At 36.8% G+C, this 8,647-nt stretch overlaps 1 pseudogene; it reads left to right on the top strand.

Annotated features, from left to right (window-relative positions):
- Positions 1–1,741, top strand: LOC126896648 (uncharacterized; annotated as a pseudogene).
- The last annotated feature ends 6,906 nt before the right edge of the window (positions 1,742–8,647 follow it).

The raw sequence follows: 8,647 nt of genomic DNA, 5'->3' as shown, positions 1-8,647 counted from the left end.
TGTTGTATCCATTTTATGAGAAAAATGGCAACGTTGTCTTTTTTCACGCCTACGTATTTTGTTATTTTACTATATAACCGGTTAAACGCTCTGTATCCTGTCACATTCGTGTTCAATTAACGTTAACGCATAGTTGATTATTTGAAAACTATAAATTTATTATTTTAATATTTTCACGCGCAAATAAAAAATCATGAACCAGCAAACGTCTTCAACAGGTATGTACAATTATTAACATTTCTCTTTAATTTTATCATCCTTACTATTTTTATTTATCTTTTTCCAATAAATAAATTATTTATTTATTTTTGATTAAAGCTACTTCCGCAACATCTGTTTCATCACGTCAGGCGGCTAAGCGTAGTAGGGCCAACAACAGCGCGGTTAGGTCGAAAAGGTTACGTATGCAATTGACGGATACCCGTGATTTCACCGAGATCGATTCCGCATTGGAGCGGGGGGCCGTTTGGTTTTACCGGAAGAACGTGGAAAATTTCGCGAGTTATCGAGATTTTCTACGCACCGTTAAACCTGAGCTGGTGGCCAGACTCGCTGAAATCGTAGGTAACCGTCCGATCAAGTATAATCTCAAATTGGAGGCCTCATACCATATACCGCGATCAGAAGCACCACCTGAAGACCGTGCCTTCAAGACACGGGCTAGGGCATTGCTATCCGATACGGATATCGTGTGTGCGGTCGATGAAGATTTTGAGGTTATGCTTGCCGAGGAAGACGCGTACTCGGTTAGGGGTAGCGGTTTCACGCTAACGCATATCGACGGCCTTATGCTCAGCGTATACAAGTATACGCCCCTCGCCGGCTCATCATATATTCCTGTCCCACCAGAGATTAACCAAAGAAAAGCAATCATCAACCCACAGAATATCGATCAGTCTTGTTTCAAGTGGTCCATTTTGGCGAGACACGTCGAGGGAGTAATAAATATCGCGTTAATGAAAAATATTTTAACGAAGAACACAGGTATGATTTCACGGGATTGACGTTCCCCACACCTGTGTCCCAAATTAAAATATTTGAACGACGAAACCCTAACGTGTCTGTCAACGTGTACGGCTTGGAACGAGACGACGATAAGATGAAGTGGTTGGTGTATCCGCTAAGAGTCGCCGACCAAGAGCAACAGAATCATTTTGACCTGTTGTACATCGGTGACTCTGAAAAGTCACATTACGCATACATTTCCGATTTTTCGAGGCTTGTGCGCAGCCAAAAAACCAAACACCTAGGTCGCATATACACTTGCAAACGTTGCTTCACCAGCTTTGATGATCAGCCTAAAAAGCATATTCTTCGGGGTCATCAAGCGTTGGAGCAACACAAGTTGATATGCGGCAAGAACAAGCCTATTTTACCCGTTATGCCGGCGGAGGGCAGTAAGGTCGAATTTGACGCGTGGGTAAAGACGCAACGGTTACCGTTCGTCATCTACGCCGATTTTGAGGCCTTGCTGGAGAAAACAGACGATCGCATGGGTACATACACCAGGACTGTGCACACCCACCATCCCATGAGCTATGGGTTCATGGTGAAAACATCGGACGATGTGCCCTCCGAGCTCCTCGAACGCTACGGTATACCACAATCACCGGTGATATACCGTGGGTCTGAGGATCGCGAAGAGGTCGCCAAGGCATTTGTGATGGCTGTAACTGAAGTGACGCGTAACATTTCTAAATTGTTGCGNAGTCGCCAAGGCATTTGTGATGGCAAGTGGTAACCACAAGAAAGTGGTATGCGACTTGTGTCGCACGGCATTCAAGGATTCCAACCCTAAAGTCGCAGACCACTGTCATTTATCGGGCCGATTCAGACAGACGTTGTGCAATGCATGTAACCTGAAAGTAAAGACGGTCAACTTTGTGCCGTGCTTCTTGCACAATCTTTCAGGTTACGACGCGCATTTCATAGTCACTGAATTGGGGTACGACGACCAAAGGATTTCGGTCATACCGAATTCCGAGGAGAAGTATATTTCGGTCACGAAACACGTGACCAATAACTTCTCCATACGGTTCGTCGATACCTTCCGGTTCATGGCCTCCTCCCTGTCCACCTTGGCCGGTAACCTAATGACGCCCGACTTTGTTAAATTCCGGGAGACGGCCAAGGTGTTCCGCCCGGAAGACATGCCGTTGGTGACGCGTAAGGGCGTATACCCCTACGAGTACACTGATAGTTGGGCTAAATTGGAAGAAACGGAACTACCACCTCAGGACGCTTTCTATAGTCAGTTGAGTGAGTCTAATATTGATGACGACGACTATAGACATGCCACGGAGGTGTGGAACCGTTTCGACTGCTCAACCCTCGGTGAGTACAGCGACCTATATCTTAAGATCGACGTGTTGTTGTTGGCTGATGTGTTTGAGAACTTCCGCGACATCTGTATTTCAACATACAATTTGGACCCGGCGCACTATTACACCGCGCCTGGTTTTAGCTTCGATTGTATGTTGAAATACACCAGGATGAAGCTGGAGCTCTTGAACGACTACGACATGCTACTGATGATGGAACAAGGCATTCGTGGTGGGCTAGTGCAGGCCGTCAAGCACTATGCAAAGGCTGACAATTCTAAGACACCCGATTACGATCCGTCAAAACCAGAATCATGGATCGTGTACCAAGACTGTAAGTAATCTATACGTGCATATATAAGTGCAAAGAGACCAAACTCATGGCCACTTTGAAACCCAAACAACCGTAAAGGTTATTGCCTGTAAACATTAAACGTTATTAAACCACCGCTCAAATATTGCGCGTTTATACGTGCATATAAGATTCATACGACATTTTTATGCGGCGACCTCTTTGATGTTTGAAATATGCTGACCTAAGCGTCTGGTAACCGATGATAACATTCTTAGAATTTATTATGCCATAACGACAGACGTTGTCTTTGTTCTTATAAAATGTAGACGGTAATGCGGATTATGATATGGCGGTACCTTTGATGTTTGAAATATGCTTAGCTATGCGTCTGGTAGGCAATGATAAAAATTCTTAGAAAAAGCAATTATTTTTCGTAAAATGTTGACGGTAATGTGGGTTATAATATGGCGGTTGGTTTCAAGTTAAGTTTCATTACCCCTTCGCTCATTAGGACGTTGAGGAGATCCCCTACCCCCAACGACTTAGGTTAGTTTTCATTGGGTTTCACACATTGTGCGCACCTCACGCCCAATTCGGTTTACCCACTTAGCTGTTATCATCGAAGTGTTATTACCAACGATTGTATGTAGGACGTTCTCGACGGTGACAATTACTTGATAACTTGCAGACGCCTATGAACGTTATAATATAGCGGTACCTTTGATGTTGGAAATATGCTTAGCTAAGCGTCTGGTAACCAATGATAAATTTCTTAGAATTTATTATGCCAAAACGACAGACGTTGTCATTGTTCTCATAAAATGTAGACGGTAATGTGAGTTATAATATAGTAATACATTTGACGTTTGAAATATGCTGACGTAAGCGTCTGGTTACCAACAATAAAATACTATGTAAAAAATAAATGCATACAACAGTGATTATTACTGTACGGCGAAATCTTTGATGTTTAAAATATGCTTAGCTAAGCGTCTGGTTACCCATGATAAATTTCTTAGAATTTATTATGCCATAACGACAGACATTGTCTTTGTTCTTATAAAATGTAGACGGTAATGCGGATTATGATATGGCGGTACCTTTGACGTTGGAAATATGCTTAGCTAAGCGTCTGGTTACCCATGATAAATTTCTTAGAATTTATTATGCCAAAACGAGAGAGGTTGTCTTTGTTCTTATAAAATGTAGACGGTAATGTGAGTTATAATATGGCGGTGCCTTTGATGTTGGAAATATGCTTACCTATGCGTCTGGTAGGCAATGATAAAAATTCTTAGAAAACGTTTTAGTTTAACTTGGATTCATCCCCACCCATTATAGGTTGGTTTATGTTATGTTTCGTTACCCCTTTCCTGTATAGGAATTGTTGATGAAGACTTTGTAGCGTTAATATTAAGTAAATATGTTAAAGTGGCAACGGCGGCCACTATTTGACGTACACTATTTTAATGTAATGTGTATGTTTACACGTACTTTTATCAGTTACCGTTATCAGTTCACATGAGGTTTACCTTACCCTCCAGTAGATGACATCGTAGGAGGAGACAACCATTTCCGAATGGCTACCTACCCCACCACTGACATGAAGTTATAGTGCGCATGCGCACTTTAATCCCCATTTTAATTGACCTTAACACCCCCACCTAAGTTACCTATTACCCCCACTATCGTGAGACCACGGCTCCCTTTACCCTATCTATGATAAGACCACGCCTCCTCTATGATAAGACCACGCCTACTCCTTACCCCCACCCTCATAAATCCAATCTTCCATTACCCTCACCATCGAGAAACCACGTTTATTGATTGACCTTGACTACGGTCATTACCCACACCATCGTGAGACCACTCCACCCCTTCCCACCACCATTAATAAGAACACACCTCCCCTTACCCAATCAATGATAAGACCACGCCACCCATAACCCCACCCTCATAAGACCACGCTTCCCCTTACCCCCACCACCGAGAAACCACGTTTATTGTTTGACCTTGACCACGGTCATTACCCCACACCATCGTGAGACCACTCCACAACTTCCCTCCACCATTTATAAGACCACGCCTACCCTTACCCAATCAATGATAAGACCACGCCTTCTCCTTATACCGTCAATGATAAGACCACGCCTTCTCCTTACCCCCACCCTCATTAATGCGATCCTCCATTACCCCCACCATCGAGAGACCACGTCTCTCCTTACCCAATCAATGATAAGACCACGCCATCTACTTACCCCCGCCATCGAGAAACCACGCCCACTGTGTGACCTTGACATTACCCCCACCATTGAGAGACCACGCCCACTGTGTGACACGCCCCTCCCCCCGACCACGCCAACCCACCCACTGGGATGGGTTGGTAAAGGGGTGAGGCGGGGGGGTTCTAGAACTCTCTATTTTACCCTACTTATATATATTCTAATTGCTATTAAAATTTATTTATTAACACGCTTTATTCTAATTAAGAGATATAAAGTATTCATTCCGATTACGAGGGATGATTTCCGTATCGTCATTTTTCGTCACTACCTCCACGTTCCGGGAGTGAGTAATTTACGCGCCTGCTGCTTTCCTTGNGGTAATTTACGCGTCTGCTGCTTTCCTTGGATGTGGGAGCCGTTTCTCAGACTCCCTTCCCGGAATCGAACCCTGATTTACCGTTACCCGTTACAACCATGATATTGATAGTAACTACTATCATAACATGAAACTAAAAAGTAAAAAATAAATATAGTTTAAAAAACTAAAAAAACACGCTTTTAAAGCACATCGAACTAAAAAGTTAAAAATAATTTTTAAAATAAGTTTAAAATAATTATGAACAAAAAATACTAGTATTATTGTGATAAAAGCGTGGGTGCTTTGTGCCATATTTTTCGTATATTGAGCGCCCGACGCTTTTATCACAATAATACTAGTATTTTTTGTTCATAATTATTTTAAACTTATTTTAAAAATTATTTTTAACTTTTTAGTTCGATGTGCTTTAAAAGCGTGTTTTTTTAGTTTTTTTAAACTATATTTATTTCTTTATCATCAACGAAAGACGTCAGTTATTTTCAATCTGCCTGTAAGTATTTTTTCTTATAAAATAAATTTTTAATTATTTAAAAAATAGTATAATAAAAATATGCACATATGCTTTTTAGAAGAGATAGAAAATTATTCTGTTTTGTACAGCTTTTTATTGATAGGTGTTAATTTTTTGTTATAAAATTAAACGTTACTCGTAAATTATTTATCGTTGAAAAATAATATGCTAATAATAACTTGTTGAACCAAAAATTTCACTTAAGCTAAATAAACTAATGGCTTTTACTTAATATTTTAAGTGAAAGCTTATTCAAATATATCGTAATAATTAATAATCAGTCATGATTTAATTACCCTATATGTAAGACAATATTTTTTTCTATTAAATAAATTTGATGGTATGAAAATAATTGGGGTTGCCATTTGACATTTGAAATGGTAGCACAAAATTAAATTTTCGTTTAAATTGCTCAACAATGAATCGTTAATGTAAAAAATTAACAATAATAATTTCAAAGCTATTTCGTGAGGCATACTTAAGAAATCATTCTGTATGTATAAACTAAATATGTTAAATTCTGTATTAAATTCCTGTATAGGAATTGTTGATGAAGACTTTGTAGCGTTAATATTAAGTAAATATGTTAAAGTGGCAACGGCGNAACACGAATTTAAAATTATTAGTTTACTCAAGGATATTTTTGAGTTATTAAATTTTCTTTAATCCTATACAGAGTGATTCATTTATCATAAATCATTAACTCAATTACACACAAAATAAAAATAATTATAGTTAACAAAAAACATTTTAGTCTTGTTTTTTTTTAGAATCATGAATAATTCTCAACAAATTCGCGAGTTCTTGAACTCAACTTCAGTGAGTTCTATTGATGATGACTTTTCAAATAATTCTATTATTCCTTCAAACTTAGAAAATACAACTCAATCAACAATAAATTTAGAAAAAAATCCAGCATTTACCGTCTCTAAAAATACTGTTAAAAGAAAATTATTGAGTGATTCTAGTGATTATACTTTGTTTCCTCACGATGGGAAAAGTAGTGTATGGAAGAAATTTAAAAGTGTTATGACAACATTTTTTTGTCGTATCAGCTTTAATTTAGTCTGGAGAGAGTTTTTTTTATTTTATAGTCCGGTTCGGTTCGGTCCATTTAAAATTTCTATCCGGTCTGATCCAATTTAAATTTCATATAATAGTTCAGTCCGGTCTTTTTTTTAGTTTTTCACTACGGTTCGGTCCGGTCCTTGAAAATTCGGACCATGCAGAGCTCTAGTTCCTACCTATTTGCATGTATTTTGTTTTAGTCTCGTTAATTTATTAAGCGTCAAATAGCTACTTATAATTGAATATTTAGTACAAATTTCTACGAAAATTTAAAAAATAAGAACGAGGAACTTGATATTATATAGAGGGTGATTTTTTTATCATAACGCACTAAATTATTTACAGAATAAATGTAATTTAAACATTTTTTTTTGGTTATCTTTAGTTTCACATTATTCTTGAATTATTAACTATGTAATAATCTATAAGTTCATCTCTTATGTCTTGTAAGAGTATCAATTTTGTTTTTTTAAATGGGAACAAATATATTGAATTTAATAAAATGTTTGAGTTTTTAATTTAATAGCAAATGACATTTGAATTTTTCATATAACTTTATTCGTTTATAAGATATGAACATTTAAAGTTTCAAATTTTTGAGATAATATACATGTATAATACACTAGGATTACAAATACAGGTAGCTAATTGGTTTTTATGACATTGCTGTAACAGTTACGGATTGTTTATTATCAATTATGACTATCAATAGATATACTTTCTGTATTGTCAGTTAGTGTATTTATAAACTCACAACAATGTGCCTTACTACTATTGATAATAACAATGCTGTGTACCTGCTAATATCGATGTCATAAAAAACCAATTAGCTACCTGTATTAGTAATGCCTTGTGTGTTATACCTGTATATTAATTCAAAAATTTGAAACTTTAAGTGTTTATATCTAATAAATAAATAAAGTTATACTAAAAATTCAAATGCCATTTGCTATTAAATTAAAAACTCAAACATTTAATTAAATTCAAAATGTGTGTTCTCATTTAAAAAAACTCAAGTTAATGTTTCTTAACATTGAAGGGATGAAATATATATATTTTTTTACTACATATTATTGTAGTGTTTTTTGAATCAAACAATATTTTCCTTACCAAAAATAAAAAATTTTCAATAGTTACTGAGTAAACGAGTGTGTTATCTTTAATGAATCAGTCTGTATAATATTGATGACAAGTACGCATGTACGGGTACGATAACCAAAAATAAATTTATATAGGAATAGTGTTGCCGTCGTGTGGTGAGCGAGGCGTGGGGTGGGGTGAATGCGTTATGACAGTCTAGTCTCAAGGTTAAAGTAGACGATGGAATATGAGATAACGCGTGGCGCGTGGAGAGTTATAAACATACTTACAAACATACATACATACAGGTGAAACTAATATAAGTGTGTTAAAAATCCAATTGCAGATTTGAAATAGGCGCAAAAATAGATTTAGTAAAGTATATTTTAGTCTCTGATGAAAATTCCTTAAATTTAAGACCAATAAATTTATTTTTATGTAACAAAGACATTTTTTTTAAAGTACTACAACAAGCACTTCAACTTTTATACATATTTGCCACAGAAGTATCTACAATAATTTTCGATACTATATTTAATTGCTATAATAAATATTTATTCATAAATTATGGTTTTAAATCTAAGAACTACGAATCAAGATATATACAAGGGAATAAGAGTTCCTTTTGATTTTTGAGTCATCTATAATTTTTTTTAAAATTAAACATTATCTACAGATTTGCCTTGAATATTTTCTTATGATAGTGATTTTAATCACTGTCAGATATCTTCTATACTTGTCCTAACTATGCCACGTCCACACTGTGCC

This window comes from Daktulosphaira vitifoliae, unplaced genomic scaffold (assembly GCF_025091365.1).
Source record: "Daktulosphaira vitifoliae isolate Bord-2020 unplaced genomic scaffold, ASM2509136v1 Scaffold_1, whole genome shotgun sequence".
Taxonomy (NCBI): domain Eukaryota; kingdom Metazoa; phylum Arthropoda; class Insecta; order Hemiptera; family Phylloxeridae; genus Daktulosphaira; species Daktulosphaira vitifoliae.
The sequence above is the reverse complement of the archived record's forward strand: the minus strand, read 5'-3'. Positions and strand labels throughout refer to the sequence as shown.